Consider the following 26,820-nt stretch of genomic DNA (forward strand, 5'->3'; position numbering starts at 1 on the left):
TTAGCAAATAATATCCTAATGACATATTCCTCTATGGGACAGACAACAAGACGACAGTCAGAATACTGGGATGTCTAGTAGTGTAGTCTGGGCACAGTGTGAAGTTTTCACCTTGGAGGCATGCTGGGTTGGAATGAATGACCTCCTCTACTGTCTCATCACTGAGATCCAATATAAATACCCAAATATAGCCTGGAATGTTCGAAACAGTGTAACTTTATACCACATACACCCTCTTCACAATATCCACCTTTATGCTATATAGGATAATAATGAGCAATAGGGTTTTGTACATTGCGAGGGAGAACTCATCTCAGTCACTACAGTGTGAAGTGGAACGGCTCCTAATTCATGTTTTGCCTGTGTAATAAACATTTCCAGGTGAACCAAAAGGAGAGCAGTTGGAGATGAAGTCAATCAAAAATCAACCCGGTTTATTACAAGTTGCAACAGGAAGACACCACCCAGCATGAAGCAGAGAAAATGTCTAACTGGCCTCTTGGAGACAGAACCTTAATATCTTAATCAAACAGCACCAAATGTTCTGTAAACAGCAGCCAAGAGGCTTGTAGGAAGTCAAAACAAAAAGGCAATGACTTTGTCAGCTGCTACAGAATCACACAGTGTTCAGAATGACATCAATACAGTGAAATATCAGTGTGTCCTCAGTCCTTGTACTTGGACCTCCATTTTTGCGTCAATCACAGTCACCAGATACGGTAATAATCCATAACATTCATTATCTAGTCTAATGACCATCAACCCACACTAGCATTTCGCTACACCTGCAAAAACATCTGCTAAATATGTGTACGTGACCAATAAAATTGTATTTGATCAACCCACACTAGTGACCATCAACCCGCACTAGTGACCATCAACCCGCACTAGTGACCATCAACTCACACTAGTGACCGTCAACTCACACTAATAACCGTCAACCCGCACTAGTGACCATCAACCTACACTAGTGACCATCGACTCACACTAATGACCGTCAACCCGCACTAGTGACCATCAACCCGCACTAGTGACCATCAACCCACACTAGTGACCATCGACTCACACTAATGACCGTCAACCCGCACTAGTGACCATCAACCCACACTAGTGACCATCAACCCGCACTAGTGACCATCAACCCACACTAGTGACCATCAACCCGCACTAGTGACCGTCAATTCACACTAGTGACCATCAACTCACACTAGTGACCATCAACCCGCACTAATGACCATCAACCCACACTAGTGACCATCAACTCACACTAATGACCGTCAACCCACACTAGAGACCATCGACTCACAGTAATGACCATCAACCCGCACTAGTGACCATCAACCCGCACTAGTGACCATCAACTCACACTAGTGACCATCAACTCACACTAGTGACTATCAACCCACACTAGTGACCATCAACTCACACTAGTGACCATCAACTCACACTAGTGACCATCAACTCACACTAGTGACCATCAACTCACACTAGTGACCATCAACCCGCACGAGTGAACAACAACCCACATTAGTGACCATCAACTCATGCTAGTGACCATCAACTCACACTAGTGACCATCAACTCACACTAATGACCGTCAACCCACACTAGTGACCATCAACCCACACTAGTGACCATCAACTCACACTAGTGACCATCAACCCACACTAGTGACCATCAACTCACACTAGTGACCATCAACTCACACTAGTGACCATCAACCCACACTAGTGACCATCAACTCACACTAGTGACCATCAACTCACACTAGTGACCATCAACTCACACTAGTGACCATCAACTCACACTAATGACCGTCAACCCACACTAGAGACCATCAACTCACAGTAATGATCGTCAACCCGCACTAGAGACCATCAACCCGCACTAGTGACCATCAACCCGCACTAGTGACCTTCAACCCACACTAGTGACCATCAACTCACAGTAATGACCGTCAACCCGCACTAGTGACCATCAACTCACACTAGTGACCATCAACTCACACTAGTGACCATCAACCCGCACTAGTGACCATCAACCCACACTAGTGACCATCAACTCACACTAGTGACCATCAACTCACACTAGTGACCATCAACTCACACTAGTGACCATCAACCCGCACTAGTGAACAACAACCCACATTAGTGACCATCAACTCACGCTAGTGACCATCAACTCACACTAGTGACCATCAACTCACACTAATGACCGTCAACCCACACTAGTGACCATCAACCCACACTAGTGACCATCAACTCACACTAGTGACCATCAACCCACACTAGTGACCATAAACTCACACTAGTGACCATCAACCCGCACTAATGACCATCAACCCACACTAGTGACCATCAACTCACACTAATGACCGTCAACCCACACTAGAGACCATCAACTCACAGTAATGACCGTCAACCTGCACTAGTTACCATCAACCCGCACTAGTGACCATCAACCCGCACTAGTGACCATCAACTCACACTAGTGACCATCAACCCACACTAGTGACCATCAACCCACACTAGTGACCATCAACTCACACTAGTGACCATCAACCCACACTAGTGACCATCAACTCACACTAGTGACCATCAACTCACACTAGTGACCATCAACTCACACTAGTGACCATCAACCCACACTAGTGACCATCAACTCACACTAGTGACCATCAACCCGCACTAATGACCATCAACCCACACTAGTGACCATCAACTCACACTAGTGACCATCAACCCGCACTAGTGAACATCAACCCACATTAGTGACCATCAACTCACGCTAGTGACCATCAACTCACACTAGTGACCATCAACTCACACTAATGACCGTCAACCCACACTAGTGACCATCAACCCACACTAGTGACCATCAACCCACACTAGTGACCATCAACCCGCACTAATGACCATCAACCCACACTAGTGACCATCAACTCACACTAGTGACCATCAACCCGCACTAGTGAACATCAACCCACATTAGTGACCATCAACTCACGCTAGTGACCATCAACTCACAGTAATGATCGTCAACCCGCACTAGAGACCATCAACCCGCACTAGTGACCATCAACCCGCACTAGTGACCATCAACCCACACTAGTGACCATCAACCCACACTAGTGACCGTCAATTCACACTAGTGACCATCAACTCACACTAGTGACCATCAACCCGCACTAATGACCATCAACCCACACTAGTGACCATCAACTCACACTAATGACCGTCAACCCACACTAGAGACCATCAACTCACAGTAATGACCGTCAACCCGCACTAGTGACCAGCAACCCGCACTAGTGACCTTCAACCCACACTAGTGACCATCAACTCGCACTAGTGACCATCAACTCACACTAGTGACCATCAACCCGCACTAGTGACCATCAACCCACACTAGTGACCATCAACTCACACTAGTGACCATCAACTCACACTAGTGACCATCAACCCGCACTAGTGACCATCAACCCACATTAGTGACCATCAACTCACGCTAGTGACCATCAACTCACACTAGTGACCATCAACTCACACTAATGACCGTCAACCCACACTAGTGACCATCAACCCACACTAGTGACCATCAACCCACACTTGTGACCATCAACTCACACTAGTGACCATCAACCCACACTAGTGACCATCAACTCACACTAGTGACCATCAACCCACACTAGTGACCATCAACCCACACTAGTGACCATCAACCCACACTAGTGACCATCAACCCACACCAGTGACCATCAAATCACACCTTTAGTTTCACAAACAGAACAATGGAAATGAAGTGCAATAAAGAAACTCCAAATATGCTAAACATAGTAACTAGTGTCTAAACTGAATATGAACTTTAGTTACAGTACCTTGACAAAGTATTCACACCACTTGACTTTTTCTACATGTTGTTATGTTACAGCCTGCATTTACATTAGATTTATTAGAGCTTTTGTGTCACTGATCTACACACAATACCCCATGTGAAAAATGTGTTTTGTTTGTAGAAACATTTCGAAAATTAATACAAAATTAAAAGCTGAAATGTCTTGAGTCAATAAGTATTCAACCCCTATGTTATGGCAAGCCTAAATAAGTTCAGGAGTAAAAATGTGCTTAACAAGTCACATAATCCGTTGCATTGACTCATTCTGTGTTCAATAATAGTGGTTAACATATATTTTTTATGACTAACCCATCTCTGTACCCCACACATACAATTATCTGTAAGGTCCCTCAATCGAGTCGTGAATTTCATGCACAGATTCAACCACAAAGACCAGGGAGTTTTTTCAATGCCTCGCAAAGAAGGGCACCGATTGGTAAGAAGACGCTGAATATCCCTTTGAGCATGGTGAAGTTATTAATTAGGTTTTGAATGGTGTTTCAATACACCCAATCACTACAAAGATATAGGCATCCTTCCTAACTCATTTGCCAGAGAGGAAGGAAACTGCTCAGGAATTTCACCATCAGGCCAATGGTGATTTTAAAGCAGTTACAATGGCTGTGATAGGAGAAAACTGAGGATGGATCAACAACATTGTAGTTACTCCGCAATACTAACCTAAATGACAGAGTGAAAATAAGGAAGCTTGCACAGCATAGACAATATTCCAAAACATGCATCCTTTTTTCAACAAGGCAACTTTTTGTCCTGAATACAACGCATTATGTTTGGGGAAAATCCAACACATCACTGAGTACCACTCTTCATATTTTCAAGCATGGTGGTGGCTGCATCATGTTATGGGCATGCTTGGAATTGGCAAGGACTAGGGATTTTTTTAAATAAAAAGAAACGTAATTCAGCTAAGCACAGACAAAATCCTAGAGAAAAACCTGGTTCCGCCTTCCTTGCAACAGACACTGGGAGACAAATTCACCTTTTAGCAAAGACAACATTGAATTTTCCTGAGTGGCCTAGTTACAGTTTTGACATAAATTGGCTTGAAAATCTATGGCAAGATCAACAACCAACTTGACATAGCTTGAATAATTTTAAAATAATAATGGGTAAATATTGCACAATCCAGGTGTGGAAACCTCTTAGAGACTTACCCAGAAAGACTCACAGCTGTAATCGCTGCCAACTGTGTTTCTAACATGTCTTGTCTCAGGGGGTTGAATACTTATGTAATCAAGGTATTAGTGTTTTATTTTTCAACATTGTAATAAATGTTAGAATTTTTCTTCCACTTTGACAGTGTGCTGTGTAGATTGTTGATCAAAAACGACAATTAAATCCACTTTAATCCCACTTTGTAACCGAACAAAATGTGGAAAAAGTCAAGGACTGTTTCTGTATCTTAAATGCCAAAGGAAGTGTTTATTTCCAAAATGCTATATCCACCAACTCTTCCACCAGTGTCTTTTCATCACATATGGTTGCTTATGGGTACCTTCATCTGTGTGTAAAATATAACTTCTCAGATTTTTAATTAATAGATTTTAGATGTGTATGAATTTATTTTGTGCAAAATGCAATCAAATCAAATCAAATGTATTTATATAGCCCTTCGTACATCAGCTGATATCTCAAAGTGCTGTACAGAAACCCAGCCTAAAACCCCAAACAGCAAGCAATGCAGGTGTAGAAGCACGGTGGCTAGGAAAAACTCCCTCGAAAGGCCAAAACCTAGGAAGAAACCTAAAGAGGAACCAGGCTATGTGGGGTGGCCAGTCCTCTTCTGGCTGTGCCGGGTGGAGATTATAACAGAACATGGCCAAGATGTTCAAATGTTCATAAATGACCAGCATGGTCAAATAATAATAAGGCAGAACAGTTGAAACTGGAGCAGCAGCATGGCCAGGTGGACTGGGGACAGCAAGGAGTCATCATGTCAGGTAGTCCTGAGGCATGATCCTAGGGCTCAGGTCCTCTGAGAGAGAGAAAGAAAGAGAGAAAGAGAGAATTAGAGAGAGCACACTTAAATTCACACAGGACACCGAATAGGACAGGAGAAATCAAATCAAATCAAATCAAATTTATTTATATAGCCCTTCGTACATCAGCTGATATCTCAAAGTGCTGTACAGAAACCCAGCCTAAAACCCCAAACAGAAAACAATGCAGGTGTAAAAGCACGGTGGCTAGGAAAACTCCCTAGAAAGGCCAAAACCTAGGAAGAAACCTAGAGAGGAACCGGCTATGTGGGGTGGCCAGTCCTCTTCTGGCTGTGCCGGTAGAGATTATAACAGAACATGACCAAGATGTTCAAATGTTCATAAATGACCAGCATGGTCGAATAATAATAAGGCAGAACAGTTGAAACTGGAGCAGCAGCACAGTCAGGTGGACTGGGGACAGCAAGGAGCCTTCATGTCAGGTAGTCCTGGGGCACGGTCCTAGGGCTCAGGTCAGTTGAAACTGGAGCAGGAGCATGGCCAGGTGGACTGGGGACAGCAAGGAGTCCTCATGTCAGGTAGTCCTGGGACATGGTCCTAGGGCTCAGGTCCTCCGAGAGAGAGAAAGAAAGAGAGAAGGAGAGAATTAGAGAACGCACACTTAGATTCACACAGGACACCGAATAGGACAGGAGAAGTACTCCAGATATAACAAACTGACCCTAGCCCCCTGACATATAAACTACTGCAGCATAAATACTGGAGGCTGAAACAGGAGGGTCAGGAGACACTGTGGCCCCATCCGAGGACACCCCCGGACAGGGCCAAACAGGAAGGATATAAACCCACCCACTTTGCCAAAGCACAGCCCACACACCACTAGAGGCTATATATGCATTGTTTAGCTGGAATGGAATGTTAGCATCCTGTATATTTGACTGTGCTATGTGGTTGTCTCACCGAGCTACAGTGCCTTGCGAAAGTATTCGGCCCCCTTGAACTTTACGACCTTTTGCCACATTTCAGGCTTCAAACATAAAGATATAAAACTGTATTTTTTTGTGAAGAATCAATAACAAGTGGGACACAATCATGAAGTGGAACGACATTTATTGGATATTTCAAACTTTTTTAACAAATCAAAAACTGAAAAATAGGGCGTGCAACATTATTTAGCCCCCTTAAGTTAATACTTTGTAGCGCCACCTTTTGCTGCGATTACAGCTGTAAGTCGCTTGGGGTATGTCTCTATCAGTTTTGCACATCGAGAGACTGAATTTTTTCCCATTCCTCCTTGCAAAACAGCTCGAGCTCAGTGAGGTTGGATGGAGAGCATTTGTGAACAGCAGTTTCCAGTTCTTTCCACAGATTCTCGATTGGATTCAGGTCTGGACTTTGACTTGGCCATTCTAACACCTGGATATGTTTATTTTTGAACCATTCCATTGTAGATTTTGCTTTATGTTTTGGATCATTGTCTTGTTGGAAGACAAATCTCCGTCCCAGTCTCAGGTCTTTTGCAGACTCCATCAGGTTTTCTTCCAGAATGGTCCTGTATTTGGCTCCATCCATCTTCCCATCAATTTTAACCATCTTCCCTGTCCCTGCTGAAGAAAAGCAGGCCCAAACCATGATGCTGCCACCACCATGTTTGACAGTGGGGATGGTGTGTTCAGGGTGATGAGCTGTGTTGCTTTTACGCCAAACATAACGTTTTGCATTGTTGCCAAAAAGTTCCATTTTGGTTTCATCTGACCAGAACACCTTCTTCCACATGTTTGGTGTGTCTCCCAGGTGGCTTGTGGCAAACTTTAAACAACACTTTTTTGGATATATTTAAGAAATGGCTTTCTTCTTGCCACTCTTCCACAAAGGCCAGATTTGTGCAATATATGACTGATTGTTGGTCCTATGGACAGAGTCTCCCACCTCAGCTGTAGATCTCTGTAGTTCATCCAGAGTGATCATGGGCCTCTTGGCTGCATCTCTGATCAGTCTTCTCCTTGTATGAGCTGAAAGTTTAGAGGGACGGCCAGGTCTTGGTAGATTTGCAGTGGTCTGATACTCCTTCCATTTCAATATTATCGCTTGCACAGTGCTCCTTGGGATGTTTAAAGCTTGGGAAATCTTTTTGTATCCAAATCCGGCTTTGAACTTCTTCACAACAGTATCTCGGACCTGCCTGGTGTGTTCCTTGTTCTTCATGATGCTCTCTGCACTTTTAACGGACCTCTGAGACTATTACAGTGCAGGTGCATTTATATGGAGACTTGATTACACACAGGTGGATTGTATTTATCATCATTAGTCATTTAGGTCAACATTGGATCATTCAGAGATCCTCACTGAACTTCTGGAGAGAGTTTGCTGCACTGAAAGTAAAGGGGCTGAATAATGTTGCACACCCAATTTTTCAGTTTTTGATTTGTTAAAAAAGTTTGAAATATCCAATAAATGTCGTTCCACTTCATGATTGTGTCCCACTTGTTGTTGATTCTTCACAAAAAAATACAGTTTTATATCTTTATGTTTGAAGCCTGAAATGTGGCAAAAGGTCGCAAAGTTCAAGGGGGCCGAATACTTTCGCAAGGCACTGTATCAAGATAAATGCACTTACTGTAAGTCGATCTGGATAAGAGCATCTGCTAAATGACTAAAATTCAAATGTAAACGTTTTAAATGCAGATCTCATATTACTGTATTTAATTATATATATATAACCTACCGTTCAAAAGTTTGGGGTCACTTAGAAATGTCCTTGTTTTTGAAAGAAAAGCACATTTGTTGTCTATTAAAATAACATCAAATTGATCAGGAAAAACTGTGTAGACATTGTTAATGTTGTAAATGACTATTATAGCTGGAAATAGCTGATTTTAATGGAATATCTACATAGATTTACAGAGGCCTGTTATCAGCAACCACCACTCCTGTGTTCCAGTGGCCCATTGTGTTAGTTGATCCAAGTTTATTCTTTTAAAAGGCTAATTGATCATTAGAAAACCCTTTTGCAATTGTGTTAGCACAGTTGAAAACTGTTGTCCTGATTAAAGAAGCAATACAACTGTCCTTCTTTACACTAGTTGAGTATCTGGAGCGTCAGCATTTGTGGGTTCGATTACAGGATAAAAATGCCAGAAACAAAGAACTTTCTTCTGAATGAAGGCTATTTCACGCGAGAAATTGCCAAGAAATTGAAGATCTCGTACAACGCTGTGTACCACTCCCTTCACAGAATAGGGCAAACTGAATCTAACCAGAATAGAAAGAGGAGTGGGAGGCCCCGGTGCACAACTGAGAAAGAGGACAAGTACATTAATGTGTCTAGTTTGAGAAACAGACGCCTCACAAGTCCTCAACTGGCAGCTTCATTAAATAGTACCCACAAAACACCCGTCTCAACGTCAACAGTGAAGAGGCGACTCTGGGATGCTGGCCTTTTTGGCAGAGTTGCAAAGAAAAAGCCATATCTCAGACTGGCCAATTTAAATAAAATATTAAGATGGGCAAAAGAACACAGACACTGGACGGAGGAACTGTGTCTAGAAGGCCAGCATCCCGGAGTCGCCTCTTCACTGTTGACATTGAACAACCCCAGGCCATGACCAGATAGTGAAAAACACAAACTCGTTCATAAATTCTTTAAACAATAAAAGCTAATTTACCAACATTTCTGAAAATTGATATATAGCAATTTGGAAATAAAATCTTCAAATATGATATTGAAGATGACAGATTTGGGTAACTCCTCTGTTTGCACTGTAAAGCTTGTGTATGCCCCGGTTGGTACATATAGGTGGTACTACCTACATGGGCAGCCCTGCAGTCCAACTCAACATGGTGCCAGCAGATGTGGAGTTTTCACAGGAGACAGGGCAGAGAGAGAGAGAGTTAGATGAAGAATGCGAAAAAACAAAGAAAGAAAATGAGAAACCTAACCAACCAAAAACATAGAGACCCAGAGACCTGGGACTACGCCTTCACTATTGTGAATCACTAAATCAATACAGAAATACACTACGGAAAAATAAGGAACAACAGCTTAATTAATGTACTTGAATAATCCATAGAATCTAACCACATCTGGGAAAACTGGAACACACTAAACAAACGAAGAGTAATCACGAAGAGTAATCTAAGAGTAATCTATCCAAAACGGAGATGTATGGAGAAACCACTTCTCCAATCTTTTGGACTCTATAACTAAGAACAAACATCAAAAACATAAACATGCACAAATTCAAATCTAAGAATCAGCTATTAAAGACCCGCTGGATCCTCCAATTACATTGAATTAACTACAGGACAAAATACAAACCCTCCAACCCAGAAAGGCCTGTGGCGTTGTAATCCTAAATGAAATGATAAAATACACAGACAACAAATTCCAATCGGCTATACTTAAACTTTTTAACATCCTCCACAGCTCAGGCATCTTCCCCAATATTTGGATCCAAGGACTGATCACCGCAAACCACAAAGTGGAGACAAATGACCCCAAATAACTACTGTTGGATATGCATCAACAGCAACCTTGGGAAAATCCTTTGCATTATCCTTAACAGCAGACTCATACATGTATTCAGTGAAAACAATGTACGGAACAAATAGTTTTTTAAAAACCAAATTACCATACAACAGACCACGTACTCACGCTGCACACCCTAATTGACAAAATATCTATTCCTTTGGAACTTTTTTACTTCTTAAAAAAAAAATGTTTATCTGTTTCACTTGCTTGGCAATGTCAACATGTTTTCCATGCCAATAAAGCCCTTTGAATTGGATTGAGGAAGGGAAGGAGGGGAGAGAAGAGACAAGATAGCAAATAAAAGGACAAGGGAAAGTATGAGGGAGAGAGCGAGAGTAGCACTTTCATACCCAGGTGTCAGTTTGCTCATGGTCTCCTGTCACCCCTCTCTCCTCCCCCTCTCTCCTCTCTCAAATTATTTACATTTTCAATTCAAGAGGCTTTATTGGCATGGGAAACATGTTAACATTGCCAAAGCAAGTGAAGTAGAAAATACACAAAACTGAAATAAACAATAAAAATGAACAGTGGCTCTGTATAATCTGAGGGAAATGTCTCTCTAATATGGTCATACATTGGGCAGGAGGTTAGGAAGTGCAGCTCAGTTTCCACCTCATTTTGTGGGCAGTGAGCACATAGCCTGTCTTCTCAAGAGCCATGTCTGACTATGGCAGCTTTTCTCAATAGCAAGGCTATTCTCACTGAGTCTGTACATAGTTAAAGTGTCACGTGTGCGCCCTCTCCGGCCTCTAGGCTGCTCGTTATGGCACACACCTGTCACCATTGTGACGCGCTCCTGCATGTCAGACTCACCTGGACTCCATCACTCAGAGTATATAGGTCACTCCCTTTGGTTCCTTCCCCAGGCATCATTTCTGTGCGTTTCTCATTTGGTATTTAGTTGTTCATTTATTAAAACATTCACTCCCTGAACTTGCTTCCCTGACTCTCATCGCACTCGTTACACAAGGCTTTCCTTAAGTTCGAGTCAGTCACAGGGGGTCAGGTATTCTGCCACTGTGTATTCTGTTTAGGGCCAAATAATATCCCTCTCCACACCGATGTTTGGCCAGAGGGCTGTGATGTTATAGCCAGAGAAACCCAGCCCAGGGTGAAAGACAGAAATGGCAAAAGTGAGGGAAGGCGAGAAACACACAGGAAAGACATGAGGGTAGTTGACGAAAGGGTGAGATTTCTTCAGAGGGCAGAGGGAGGGGCTTGGAGAGTCACCTTTGTCAACCATCAAAACAAATGTCAGAATGTTGCAGTGAAAGTTTTCAACTCCAGCTGTGAATTGTGTCAAAAGTAACAGTTTTGAAAGTGTGACCATCAATGTCTTTACTTTTGGCTATAAAATGTGAAAATTGAAAGCACTCAAGTCAGATTTATTATATCACTGTTTTTTAATTACATTAAGTTTTCACATTTTAAACAAATGCTGTTATTTATATTTTTCTATGTACAAATTTTCCATACAAACATTTACAAAATCAAAATTACAATACAGTGTCCGTATGTAGGGATTTCCTTTGCATTTTGTGTAACACCTGTAATCCGGATGCTGCTGAGGGGAGGACGGCTCATAATAATGTCTGGAACGGAGCTAATGGAATCAAACACCTGGCATCCATGTGTTTATGTATGATACCATTCCACAGATTCCACTCCAGTCATTACCACGAGTCAGTTCTCCCCAATTAGGGTGCCACCAACCTACTGTGCTGTGCACACACCATAATGTCCAGTGTACCGGTTATGTTGTTTGTGTGACGTTGTTTACAGTATATCAGAGTATGCGATGAATGACCATCAGTAAAGGAAGGAAGCACAACTCCCAGCCGTCATGCAATCACAACACCCACTCAGAATCCTGTCATTAGCACTTTGCTCTCCTCCTTCCCCTCAACTCCCATTCCCTCCATCTCGTTCCTACACACATCTGTTCAACACTAAACCATAAAGACATACAAAAGCAACAAAAGCAAACCAGCAATGACTAAAACAAGCCCAATTTGTTCACAAGAAGCTGTTGTACCATCTCAATGACAGAGGATCTGGTTATGTAAATATGTGTATATCTACAACATAGAATGTGTGTTTTGTTCTAGTGTGTGCTGATCTGTGCTTTAGAGTATGTATCTGTCACATCATTGGGTTTTGTACAGTGAATTATAATTGAATACTGCATTGTTGAGGAAGGGCATTTTACTGTACTGTTCACACCTGCTGTATCCTGTGGACGTGACAAATACACTTTAGTTTGATTTTAGTGACATGTCAAGAAGAAACATTGACCTGAGTATCTACTACACTAAACAAGACATGAACCGTTCTTAGAGGAAGGTCAGTTAATACATATACATCTATATACATCAATAGTCTCTACATGTAGAGGAGGAAACATGAGGCTGTTTCAGAGGACTACTGTAGGCTTTGGCTCAAACTATTTCAGATTGAACCAAGAATATGTACCCACAGTATACACTGAGTGTACAAAACATTAGGAGCACCTGCTCTTTCCATGTCAGACTATGATGTCACTTGTTAAATCCACTTCAAATCAGTGTAGATGAAGGGGAGGATACAGGTTAACGAAGGATTTTTAAGCCTTGAGACAATTGAGACATGGATTGTTTATGTGTGCCATTCATATGGTGAATGGGCAAGACAAAAGATTGAAGTGCCTTTGAACGGGGTATGGTAGTAGGTACAAGGCACACCGGTTTGAGTGTGTCAAGAACTGTAACACTGCTGGGGTTTTCACGCACAACAGTTTCCTGTGTATCAAGAATCTTTCACCACCCAAAGGACATCCAGACAACTTGACACAACTGTGGGAAGCAATGGAGTCAACATGGACCAGCATCCCTGTGGAACGCTTTCGACACCTTGTAGAGTCCATGCCCTGACGAATTGAGGCTTTCTGAGGGCAAAACGGGGTGCAACTCAATATTAAGAAGGTGCTGATCATGTTTTTTTTTTACACAGTGTAAATCACTGTTAAAATTCACTTCAGGGTAATCATGAAAACAGTTATCCCTTTGTCAGTTTTCTAATAACGATTAGTACATCACGTTTCCAGTTAGATCTGTTCCAGAGTCAGTGGGGTTTCCAAGTGTCCATACAGATCAAATGGAGTGAAAAGGAGAAAGGGGGAATAGCATCCATCCTCTTTCATTTACAAAAACATGTAGAAACACATCCTTCAGAAAATACTCTTGAAGATCATCGTCTCTGGAACGATCCACGTTCCAATCACACACACACACACACACACACACCACACACACACAGCAGCTCAGTCCAGTTGCAAATATAAAAATATCTATAAAAATCTTCTCTGTGCCAATGTCCAGCATTGGGTTGACAGTGTCTCTGTAGCTAGGTCTTTAACTCAATCTCAACATAGTAAAAGGAATAGTAGGACGGGGAACAGGGTGAAGAAGACCGACAGGGAGACCAGCTGAACACCTGAACTACCCACACTCTTCTGAACCTTCGGCTCCAACACAGTAGGGTCATCTGTAGAGAGAGAGAGAACATGTTATTATCAGAAACAAGTGGAACAATTCTACTGTACATCTGACTGTCTCACTGGATGGGCAGAAGGGAGACGTACCGGCTGGAAGCCTGTTGGAGGGGTTGTGCACTCCTCCTCCTCCTCCTCCCATCTTTTCCTTTCCTCCATCCATCGCTTTCTCCATCGCTCCATCCTTGCCTTTGTCAGCCTTGGCCTTCCCAGAACCTGTAGAAGTCATTGGTAAGAACTTGATTGTATGAACACCCAACAGGAACACCACTGAATATGGGGAACACTAAGCCTAGCCATTGATGCTAACGGAAGCTAATGCTACCGTAGGAAAACTCTCTAAAGGCTAAAGCTAACAGAGGCTAATGCTAGCATGTTGATGGAGACAGGGGAATGGAGCTCACCATGAGGTCCAACCACATCCACCTTCAGTCTCAGACACTCCTGGCCGTGGTGATGCAGCGGCTTGGCTGAAGAGGGAGAAGAGATGTTTAGTACAAATACCCAAGCATTGTGTTAGAGTAGTCTATTGTACAGTTAAGTGGTAGTATTCATTCAGAAGTACTGCACATAGATAGTAGTGGTATTAGTTCATGTGTAGTACTACTATAGTATTGATATACTTACAGATATAGTAGTAGCTCTCTCCCTGTCTGAACTCCTTGCCCAGGGTGAAGGGGTGAAGCGCTGGAACTTCTCAGAGAACCTCTCGGGGCGTGGGCAGCGAAGGGCCGGGAACATTCCCAACGCAGCTGGTCGAAGGAGTGGGGCTTACACACCTCATAGTCCTCCTTCTCTACCATGTACAGCACGTACCGCTCGGCCTCCTGGGACGGCAGCTCCCCACGCGTGTAGTGAGGACAGATGATGTCCAGGTAGTCGTTGATTGTCACCTCCACTGTGTACTTATCCCATAGGAAACTAGGGAGCGAGAGAAGAGAAAGGTGGTTAGTAACATGGCTGGCTATTATTACCTTTAGATGACCTTACATCAAGTAGTCGTCTCTGACTGACCGAAGGAACAAACGTAACATTATGAAATATCATCACGGCCCATTCCCATCCAGATGACAGAGTTGAGCCCATTCCCATCCAGATGACAGAGTTGAGCCCATTCCCATCCAGATGACAGAGTTGAGCCCATTCCCATCCAGATGACAGAGTTGAGCCCATTCCCAGCCAGATGACAGAGTTGAGCCCATTCCCAGCCAGATGACAGAGTTGAGCCCATGTTTGGGTGGGCTGTTCCTCTCACATGAACAAACACGCATGGAAGAACCAACACTCACGGACAATCATAAACACACGCTCATAATAAACACTCACGGACAATCACAAACACTCACGGACAATCACAAACACTCACGGACAATCACAAACACTCACGGACAATCACAAACACTCACGGACAATCACAAACACTCACGGACAATCACAAACACTCACGGACAATCACAAACACTCACGGACAATCACAAACACTCACGGACAATCACAAAACACTCACGGACAATCACAAAACACTCACGGACAATCACAAAACACTCACGGACAATCACAAACACTCACGGACAATCACAAACACTCACGGACAATCACAAACACTCACGGACAATCACAAAACACTCACGGACAATCACAAACACTCACGGACAATCACAAACACTCACGGACAATCATAAACACTCACGGACAATCACAAACACTCACGGACAATCACAAACACTCACGGACAATCATAAACAAAAAGCTGTTAATAAGACTCAGCCCAAACAGACAGTATGTGTGTGTCTGTATATTTGCACCTGCGGCACGTGTGTGTGATTGCGTGAGTCCTAGTGTAGACCTGTCACCCAAACAAGGAGAATTACTGAGTAGCCAATCAGGAGTCACTGGCTGAACTTGTTTGATGTATTTATTTAGACAAGAACACACCACTACACACCTACACTCTTTCTGCCGATCCCTCATCTGTTTTCTGGAGCGTTCCACTCATGTTGTTTTAAGAGTAGAGTTTCACTGGCCAGCTGTATCCATGGAGAATAGATTGAGTGACAGTTTCTCCTTCTGTCTCTCTGTCTGTCATATACATGCGCTGTCTGCACAAGTCATTTAATCTCTCTCTCCCTTCCTACACAAGTCATTTAATCTCTCTCTCCCTTCCTACACAAGTCATTTAATCTCTCTCTCCCTTCCTACACAAGCCATTTAATCTCTCTCCCTTCCTACACAAGCCATTTAATCTCTCTCCCTTCCTACACAAGCCATTTAATCTCTCTCCCTTCCTACACAAGCCATTTAATCTCTCTCCCTTCCTACACAAGTCATTTAATCTCTCTCCCTTCCTACACAAGCCATTTAATCTCTTTCCCTTCCTACACAAGCCATTTAATCTCTCTCCCTTCCTACACAAGTCATTTAATCTCTCTCTCCCTTCCTACACAAGTCATTTAATCTCTCTCTCCCTTCCTACACAAGTCATTTAATCTCTCTCTCCCTTCCTACACAAGTCATTTAATCTCTCTCTCCCTTCCTACACAAGCCATTTAATCTCTCTCTCCCTTCCTACACAAGTCATTTAATCTCTCTCCCTTCCTAGACAAGTCATTTAATCTCTCTCCCTTCCTAGACAAGTCATTTAATCTCTCTCCATTCCTACACAAGTCATTTAATCTCTCTCCCTTCCTACACAAGTCATTTAATCTCTCTCCCTTCCTACACAAGTCATTTAATCTCTCTCCCTTCCTACACAAGTAATTTAATCTCTCTCCCTTCCTACACAAGTAATTTAATCTCTCTCCCTTCCTACACAAGTCATTTAATCTCTCTCCCTTCCTACACAAGTCATTTAATCTCTCTCCCTTCCTAGACAAGTCATTTAATCTCTCTCCATTCCTACACAAGTCATTTAATCTCTCTCTCCCTTCCTACACAAGTCATTTAATCTCTCTCTCCCTTCCTACACAAGTCATTTAATCTCTCTCCATTCCTACACAAGTCATTTAATCTCTCTCCCTTCCTACACAAGTCATTTAATCTCTCTCCATTCCTACACAAGTCATTTAATCTCTCTCCATTCCTACACAAGTCATTTAATCTCTCTCCCTTCCTACACAAGTCATTTAATCTCTCCCTTCCTACACAAGTCATTTAATCTCTCTCTCCCTTCCTTTGAGTGGGTTAGTTATAATCTTTCTTTCCCTCTCTACCTGTTGGAGTGTCAGTGGGTGTGACTTTTTTTACTCCTCTAGTGACTCTTCACCCCTGATTCTGTCTCTTCCTACTTCTTTCTTCCTCCCTCCATGAAAAATAAATATTGAGGGAGGTGGAGACAGTCTCTCTTTCTGTTCCTTTTCACCTCCCTTAACTTGATGACTCTAAGCTTTCCCTCCATCTCAGTTCGAGATTTTAAACTGTTGTTGTGGTGGTTGTTTCGCCCTCCCTCCCTCCAGTCAACCCCTTCCGATCTACTGAGGTAAACACGTGAAAGGACACAAATGTCTAACACACACACCTCATGGAATAAACCCTAGAACATTGGGTAGAGCAGTGGAACATATATTTCTGGTAGGAAGGAAAGTTAGAGAGATGAAAGAAACAAAGTGCTGTATCTGGGTATCAAATTAAAACAGTGAATTCCAGCTGTCCTCCAGGCCTATTAGGATTCAGCTCACACAGGGACTAGGAGTTGTGTTGCCGAGTGGAGTCAGTGGTGCTGGCAGGGTGCACACACACACACACTTCTGGAAGAGAGGTTGACTGTGGGTAAGAGCTTGTTATCCCTGAGGATGTAATCAGTAGAATATGCACGTCAGAGTCTCATTGGTTCCCAGCCTTGGGCTGAACAGACATCCACACAGGCCACAGCACAAACACCCTGCCACATACTCTGGGTGTGTGGCTCTGTGCTGTGCCACGAGAGAGAGAGCATCTGTATCACAGGCAGCTGGTGGCACTTTAATTAGGGAGGAAGGGCTCATAGTAATGTATACACTAGCTTTGTGTGTGAGAGAGACAGTGTGAAGAACCCAGTTCATACATGTTTATGTTGTGTTAGTGTGTGTCCAAACATCAAAGCCTGGAGCAGGAGGTATCTGCTATCCTGCCTCCCTCCTTTCATCCCTCCTTCCATCCCTCCTTTCTCTACTGTTGTTGTTGTCCTTAAGTAATAGACACACTGGCTCCATGTGGGTCTCTAACCCCCCTGCCACTGTGTGTGTGAGAGAGAGAGAGACCTAGCGAGAGTAACCTGCCTGTCACAACATGTATTGTTAGCAGAGCCCATACCTAGGCTAATTAGCCAGGGCTAATAGCTAGATTAGACTCTCTCACACACCACTTCAAAACAGGATGATATCTTTGGCTTAGCCTTCGCATGCACACACACCAGTCTGCGGTTCAAGCGCTTAATTGACAAACAAATCTGTGTTCCTTTCTTATTTCTTTGACTCAGACTGGTAATGACAGGGTTGAGACGAACGGCACGAGAACTGCACTGCTAGTCGAGTAAAGAGACTTTCCTAACTGAATGGAATCCACCTGATTTCCACACTAATCACAGCTTCTCCTTAAAAACATGTTCCTGTCTAAAGCTGTCAAAACACATATTCTGTTGCTAATCTGTCACTCCACACAAACACACTTTCAGATCTCCCTTTGTCACTCTTCCTACTTAATTAAAAGCTATCTGGGGTCTGGGGCCAAGCTGTTGTCCACAAAGGGAGGAGGGGTTCTGAATAGGGTGTAATTACTCCTCCCCCTAAAGACATAAACCCTGGAGCTGACTAGACTCCAGTCTGCCCCCCATCCTTCACCCCCTCTAGCCCCAAGGCTGTGCTCACTGTCCTCTGCTCACGAGTAGAGGCTGATGTAGATGTGATAAGGTGAGGTATGTTGTGCAAAATGCTGAGAGCCATAGTAGCGACGTGGTCCATGTTGCCCATAATTGACTCTGTACAATAATCATGATGAAGCTAGATTTACAGTAACGTTGACGACCGTACTTATCAATGGGAGGGGTTGTGGGAGTGTGTGTGTGTGTGTGTGTGTGTGTGTGTGTGTGTGTGTGTGCAATCTCAGCCTAGGGATCTGGGAGAAGTTCAGCTGATTGAAGCCAGTTGACACAGGGCCAGACTCACAACTGGAACACAAGCACCTCCTCCCTCCCTCCGAACAGTATAGTCTTTCTCTCTCCTTTGTCCTTCTACTCTGACAGTTCACGGGAGAGTGAGAGTTGCGTTAATGTGATAGCTACACATGTGAGGGAGAGAGATGTTCTCTGAATACAAGAATTCAGGCCGCCTCACAGCCCAGGCACTTGAGCACATCTGTTTATCAGGGCAGAGCCTGCCTGTCTCACTGAGGTGTGTGTGTGTGTGTGTGTCTCACTGAGGTGTGTGAAGGTAGTCTCCCTTCACCTCTCCTCTGAACTGAACAGTTCTCAGAGCTTCTACTGCAGCTACTGCGTCACAGATGTGTGTGTTTGCTTTGAGTGTGTGTGTGGTAGGTGGTTATGACAGTAGGGTGATTTGGGTGAGTTGTTTAACACCTCATTAAGTTCTCAACAGCTTTGAAGGCCTCTCCTCATCTCTTGCTGTTATCACATCTCTCCCCTCTAGATTCACATCTCTTCTCCTCTCTTCCCTCTTCCCTACTTAAAGGCCCATCTCTCTTCTCTCCCTACCATCCCTCCAGTGTTTTCCATATAAAAACCCACAACCAAAATGCTCTCCTTTCTCCCAGTCTCCTCCTGCTCTCATTCTTTGGGGAATGTTACAAACGGTCAGGCAAGTCACAGGGGTTAGAGTTCAGAATCAGAATCCTCATACACACTCCCACTGACTCAGCAAGGGAGAGTCTAGTCACACACATACACACACAGCGGGTCTGAAGGAGAGTCAGCACTGTTAACAAAACCCACCATACACTCCACAGATAGTCGGCAACACACACACGAGGAATGTCATGACAGGGCTTCTGGGGTATGAGATCATCTGTGGAATAGAATGCTCTCACACCATACAACTATAAAATCTGCACACACAGGCATATAAATGACCCTATTAATTCACTGTGGTATCCCACATTCATACCTCAACTCAAGAGGATATAAGCCTGTCAGTTGTAATCTGGGTTTGAGTTGTATCTACTAATACAGTATTATACACCAACCCCCAGGTAGAACCTCTAGAACACTCTAATCTCTCTCTCTAATCTCCCACATTCTCTCCCAAGAGGAGAGTTCCAGAGGCCATTCTTCTGTCTGTCACGCTCCAACAGGTCAGAATAACAGGAATCTAATCATTCTGTCCCAACCCCCATTATCACATCCAGACTCCAATTATTACTACCACCACGCATTCATCGTATGTGTGATTCTTTATAAGGAATTGCAGGGTTTGAGAGCCTTTAAAAATGTCAACACAACCTTTTCTCCCCTCCCTCCAGCCATGTCCCCTCCCTCCAGCCATGTCCCCTCCCTCCAGCCATGTCCCCTCCCTCCAGCCATGTCCCCTCCCTCCAGCCATGTCCCATGTCCCCTCCCTCCAGCCATGTCCCATCTCCCATCCCTCCAGCCATGTCCCATCTCCCATCCCTCCAGCCATGTCCCATCTCCCCTCCCTCCAGCCATGTCCCATCTCCCCTCCCTCCAGCCATGTCCCATCTCCCCTCCCTCCAGCCATGTCCCATGTCCCCTCCCTCCAGCCATGTCCCATGTCCCCTCCCTCCAGCCATGTCCCATGTCCCCTCCCTCCAGCCATGTCCCATGTCCCCTCCCTCCAGCCATGTCCCATGTCCCCTCCCTCCAGCCATGTCCCATGTCCCATCTCTCCTCCCTCAGTCTTTCTCCCCTTTATGCACTCTAAATTAACCCACCCCCCTCTCCCTCTGTATTCTTCCCTTGCTCTTAAAAAGGTAACATATCAGAGCTCTTCATGACAGCATGATTTCTCAACACAAATCCCTTCCTCTTCTACCCATCCCCCGCTTTCTGTTCCCAACTCTCTCTTTCAGATGAATAGAAAGAGGCTACATGTTGGCAGGTTGCTAGATATGCAGCTTGGTTTGGGTCAATGAGGAGAACTAGACTCACAGGTCTCTCAACCAGGGTGATTATATTCCAACTAACCCTGGTTCAATCTGGATTATACAGAATAACACGGTTGGGGTCAAAACTATTTTCATTCATTCAAAGTGAATGTCATGAATTGCAATAATTATTGCTGGAAATATCCTGGCTGCTTCAAACAGAGAAAGAAAGAGAAAAAAGAAAGAGAAAAGGAAAGAAAGAAAGAAAGAAAGAGAAAAAGAAAGAAAGAGAAAAAGAAAGAAAGAAAGAGAAAGAAAGAAAGAGAAAGAAAGAAAGAGTCAGTCAGGCCTGAGACTGGAAGTGGCCCTTAGGGGGCAACAGAGAGCCATCTCTGAAATGCTACATGAGATGATACTGGACACACAAACATGACCCTACACACACAATGTGATAACGTGAGGATAAAGCAGTCCTCAGTCCTGTAGAATTGAGTCAAACAGTAACAGTGGGGAGACACAGAAAGCTGCTGTGATCTGTGTGGAAAACTACTCAGGAAAACAGAGCAGGGTCTGTGAGAAAGAGAGGGACTAACGGAGAGAGAGAGGAAGTCTGGACCATAGATAAGGAGCAGAGAGGAAGAGTTGAGATGGAAGGGGACCCAGGTGGTGCTAATTAAAGTATTTTTAAAAAATCCATAATTTAAACACGGCAAAGCGTTTTATGTTACATCCATGATAATGTGTGTGTGAGAGGTGTTAGGTAAGACAGCTGTTATGTCAGCAGGAAACAAGCTATATGCCTAGATGTGATTGAATGGACCGAACTATACACTGTGTAGCTGACTGGAGACACCCTATTGGCTCCTTTAACTGATTGTTCTATGTAGGATATGTTCCTCTACATATTTAAGGAGCTTCAGATTGACTAACAAACAAACACGTGTTACGCCAGAGAGATAACAGGGATATAATCTATTCTAAATATAAAATGCAGCAGAATGACGATGACGATTTTCGTGTCTATGGGTCAGCTAGTCAGATTACAGCTCAGATTGTCTGTAATCTGTGTGCGCGTGTATTTCCCCCTCATTCTGCTGTAGGATTAGAGAAGCAGAGCGACAGATGACGTGGTAGAGAGCGAGACTTGCTTTGGCAATGTTAACATGTTTCCCATGCCAATAAAGCCCCTTGAATTGAAAGGTGGGATCCAGAACAGAGAGAGGAGAGGGTTTCAGAACAGAGAGAGGAGAGGGTTTCAGAACAGAGAGAGGAGAGGGTTTCAGAACAGAGAGAGGAGAGGGTTTCAGAACAGAGAGAGGGGAGGGTTTCAGAACAGAGAGAGGGGAGGGTTTCAGAACAGAGAGAGGGGAGGGTTTCAGAACAGAGAGAGGGGAGGGTTTCAGAACAGAGAGAGGGGAGGGTTTCAGAACAGAGAGAGGGGAGGGTTTCAGAGAGGGGGGAGGGGTTTCAGAACAGAGAGAGGGGAGGGTTTCAGGGTTTCAGAACAGAGAGAGGAGAGGGTTTCAGAACAGAGAGAGGAGAGGGTTTCAGAACAGAGAGAGGGGAGGGTTTCAGAACAGAGAGAGGGGAGGGTTTCAGAACAGAGAGAGGGGAGGGTTTCAGAACAGAGAGAGGGGAGGGTTTCAGAACAGAGAGAGGGGAGGGTTTCAGAACAGGGGGAATGTAGCCTGAGGAAAGAAGAGCTTTACAACAGAGAAGAAAATCACACATTTAACTTTACAACCACACCACCCTCTTCCCCCACCAGCCACCACAACCCTAAACCTCTTCCTCTAGGACATATCTGTTCAGACAAGCCCAACACCTCAACAACACGAGAGAGAAAGACAAAAGACAGAGGATTGGAAATGTATAGCTATATAGGAGAGGAGAACATGAAGACTTGAATATGTGGTAGAGATGAACTCATGGAAACAGAGAGAGTGATAGAGGTGGTCAGGCAATAACAAGCTGGAGAAGACGCAGCTGTTGTGGAGAAGAGGGAGTGGCGATGGAGAGAGGAACAGACAGGTACAGAGGGAGTGGCGATGGAGAGAGGAACAGACAGGTACAGAGGGAGTGGCGATGGAGAGGAACAGACAGGTACAGAGGGAGTGGCGATGGAGAGAGGAACAGACAGGTACAGAGGGAGTGGCGATGGAGAGAGGAACAGACAGGTACAGAGGGAGTGGCGATGGAGAGAGGAACAGACAGGTTCAGAGGGAGTGAGAGAAGGAGGGAAAGAGGGGGGTCGAACACAGCTGACAGAGTTGAGTATAGTAACAGGGGAAGTGTGGAATGCAGGCTGCTACTAATATTAACACCCAACTCCTCCCTCCTGCCCTGAGAGAGAGAGAGAGTGTGTGTGAGAGAGTCACTGATTTACCAGTGCTCCGTAATATCTCCTACATATAGGGCCCCTCCCTTTCTCTAACATTGGAGTTCAGACAACACTACACACTCACCCTCAGTCAAAAACAAAAAAACACTTCCAGCAACAAGGCATTGCGCCAGAACAATGATTAAGCTGTTGGATCAGGTCGAAACAAGCCCAGTCTCTCTCTCACACACACACACAAAAAAAAAACAGTTTCTACACCAGTCAAGTTGGAGACTGACAACTGTACACACTCACTGAGCGATCTGTGTGTTACCATCCGAAGTCAGTCAGTAAACATCAGTTTACACCTGATCGCCTTAGATCAATCAGCCAGGAATCAATTAGACTCAGTGATTCACTGGCTGTCAGTCTGCCTGACAGATTGATCACATGAGAGTGAATCAGGTGGTTGAGACACAGTGTAAAATGGGACGACAGTTGAGGGACCAGATTGGGCTTTCAGGCTGAAAGAAGACTGAGAACTGCCCAGAGAGAAAGTTGAAAAAGAAAGATAGAAACTGAAAAGGAGGGATTAAAGAGAAGGACGAGGGATTATACAGTAAACATGTGGTAACAGTAGCAGGTGGGTACGGGCCAGACTAGGATTAAGTCTTCATTTTTAACACTGATTATTCTCCTTCAGAGACTTTAGATAAAGAATTCTGGGGGAAAAAAAGTGTGTTTGTGTGAGACATATGCAGTAGAGAATGTGAGTAGAGCTTGTATCATGAGTAATAGTTATCAGTGTGAGTCTATCGGTCTTTAGTGGACAGTGTGTGAACCTATCTGTCTGGTTATGTGTTAGTCTATCTTTAGTCTGCTACGAAAAGGATTAGTGTACATGATGATTGTTGTTGTTGATGATGATGTTATGCAACACAAGTTAGAGTGGGAATGTAGTCCAGAGCCGGATTAAAGAACACAGTCTTGCGCAGCTAAACTTGTGGGGACAAGGTTAACCCCCAACCCTAACCTTAATCTAAACCTAGCTCCTAACCCTAGATCCTAGAAATAACATTTGATCTTGTGGGGATCAACAAAATGTCCCCAGTTGGTCAAATGTTTGTTTACTATTCTGGTGGGGACTTCCTGTCCGCACAAGTATAGTTAAACACACACACACACACAGAACACTGCCCCTCAAATGTTCTCTGCATTCATAGCAATTCTCACTTGACCTACAACTCTGAAGCGCCGATTTCTCCTCTATAACCGCTTTCTTTTGTCATTATGGACTAGGAGTTTAGTTCAGAGGTCCTTCTCTTCGGTTCTTTTCTCCCTCTCTTCCTCATATCACCTGATCAACAGAAGTCGTGTTCCTTGTGCTCGAGGCACCGTCTCAGTGCTGTCATACCGACAAAACCCAGGTGAAGTCAGACCTGCGTACAGAACAGGTAAAGTACACGACTGACTCACACCGACAAAACCCATTACGTCACGACGCATGACACGGTATGACTCGTCAACAATATTTTCCTGTGCTCACGTCATTAATTCAATTACAAAACCAATGTCTTTCCCATTTCATAGGAAATCTAATTTAGTGTTCTGTCATCATCATTGTCCTAAGGAGAATGAGGCTACAGAGACAAAGTGCAAATCGAATTAAGGTAACACAAAAAGGCCGATAATAAGGTACAATAACGTCGACCCAGTCGGCTGAAACCGTGACCCCTCAGTCTTTGTCCATTTTCTCTATAAAATAATCCGTCCTTCTTTCTCACCATCTTCAGCTCTGTGCTAAAAGCTCAATAAATCACACGGCCTCACATATGCTGTCAAGCTCCATTGATCCCACTGAGTGGCAGGGTAGCAATACAGTTTCTGACCCCAAATCAATCAGTATTGGACATCTCTCACCACCCCTTTGGAGAGCTGAAGTGTCAGACAGTCAACTGCACCACTCGAGTGAAACACAGACATACAGTCTATATTCAGACACTCAGGTCGAGTTGGTTCATGTCAGGCTTTATTTTTATGCTGTGTGAGGAAGTCTGTCTATGTATCGAGATCATATATATGCTTGATTCTGTCTGTCCATCTGTCTCAGAATTCGTTCCCAATCTTTCCCTTGTTCTCGGTTTATGCCCTGCTGCGCGATTGGCCTCCCATAGCCCGATTACAATTCTGTTACCTGGTTAAAAGGGCAAGCAGACAGCTAATACAACAAGGCACACAACCTTCACCTAATATCCTACAAGTGGAAGAAATAAAAGCAATAACAAAATCCAGATGTAAACTTCTATTCCACATTGGTTCAACATTTCATTGAAATTACGTGCAATCGACGTTGATTCAACCAGGCCGTGTGTGTCCAGTGGGGCGGGATGTCTGTTATTAAAGAACCGAGGAAATTCAGCCCGTAGGATATCCATTGAGTGGATGAGACACACAGTATTTATCCCATGTCAGAAAGTGTATTTAAGTTGGCCTGGTGTAGTGTCAGATAATCATTCTCAAAGTGAGTTGAGCACTAGGTGCGCGTAAACAGAAATCACACACTTTTAATGTGTGCTACACCAAAATACGCACACACAGAGAGAAAGAGATTAAGAACACCTACTTTGGGTTTGTGATATTCCAGAAGACGCTATGTCTCTCTGCGGAGGCGAACCAGGTTCCGAAGCTCACAGTCAAACACACCAGCCACACCAAATCCATAGCTGCTGATTTTGGACCAGAACACCAACAAATACTGTCAGTTATTGCAGAATAAGTCTGTGCACACTGTCAAAAGAACTGTATGATAAGGGTGATGGTCTATAGCTGTTGCTTTTCTCAAGGGTTGAGACCTCCTTCTATTGAGTTTAACAGCGGTTTGTATGGTTCAGTCCGAGGTGCGTTGACTGTTTTGTCTAACGGAGCCACGCCTCTCCCGGTTGTATAGCCAATAGCAGCGGGAAAAACGCCCCGCTGCTCTGACTATTCAACTCGAGACGTCATGAACACTTTATCCAATCTATATGATATTATCAAAGCCATGGACAGAAATATATAGGCCTGTCGCTATTTTTGTGACATTGAAATGAATTCATGACGCACTCAAAATCGTTTTTGTGTGCCCCCCCCCCCCTTGATTAATTATAGGCTCACATATTCAACAACATGAAAATGAGAAACAACAATACTATGGTATACTTGAGAAAATAAGTGAATCTAATGTAATGTAAAAGTCTACCTAAAGGTTGTAGGAGAGCTGATCTGTGACTGTGTCTGTCAGTCAGATGTTATCCTATTGAATCATTAAGATGTTGTCTGTGTAGCTAATCTTCTGGGTCCCCTGTAGCCATATAGCCTGCAGGCACACACTGACTGTAAATTAGCAACACAAAGCTGCTCAAAATAATGCATTATAATACAGTATAGCCCACCTTTTTTTATCCCACTTTTAGTATTCACTTCTTTTGTGCCACTAAAAAACAAGACTGACAAAAACAAAAATGAGCACATTGCAGAAATCAAGCAAGAATGAATAAATGAGTAAATGTGCCAAACA

At 43.8% G+C, this 26,820-nt stretch overlaps 1 pseudogene; it reads right to left on the bottom strand.

Annotated features, from left to right (window-relative positions):
- Nucleotides 1–11,770: 11,770 nt before the first annotated feature.
- Nucleotides 11,771–26,159, bottom strand: LOC118378453 (ephrin-A1-like; annotated as a pseudogene).
- Between the last annotated feature and the right edge of the window lie 661 nt (nt 26,160–26,820).

The sequence above is a fragment of the Oncorhynchus keta genome, chromosome 34, assembly GCF_023373465.1.
Source record: "Oncorhynchus keta strain PuntledgeMale-10-30-2019 chromosome 34, Oket_V2, whole genome shotgun sequence".
Lineage (NCBI taxonomy): Eukaryota > Metazoa > Chordata > Actinopteri > Salmoniformes > Salmonidae > Oncorhynchus > Oncorhynchus keta.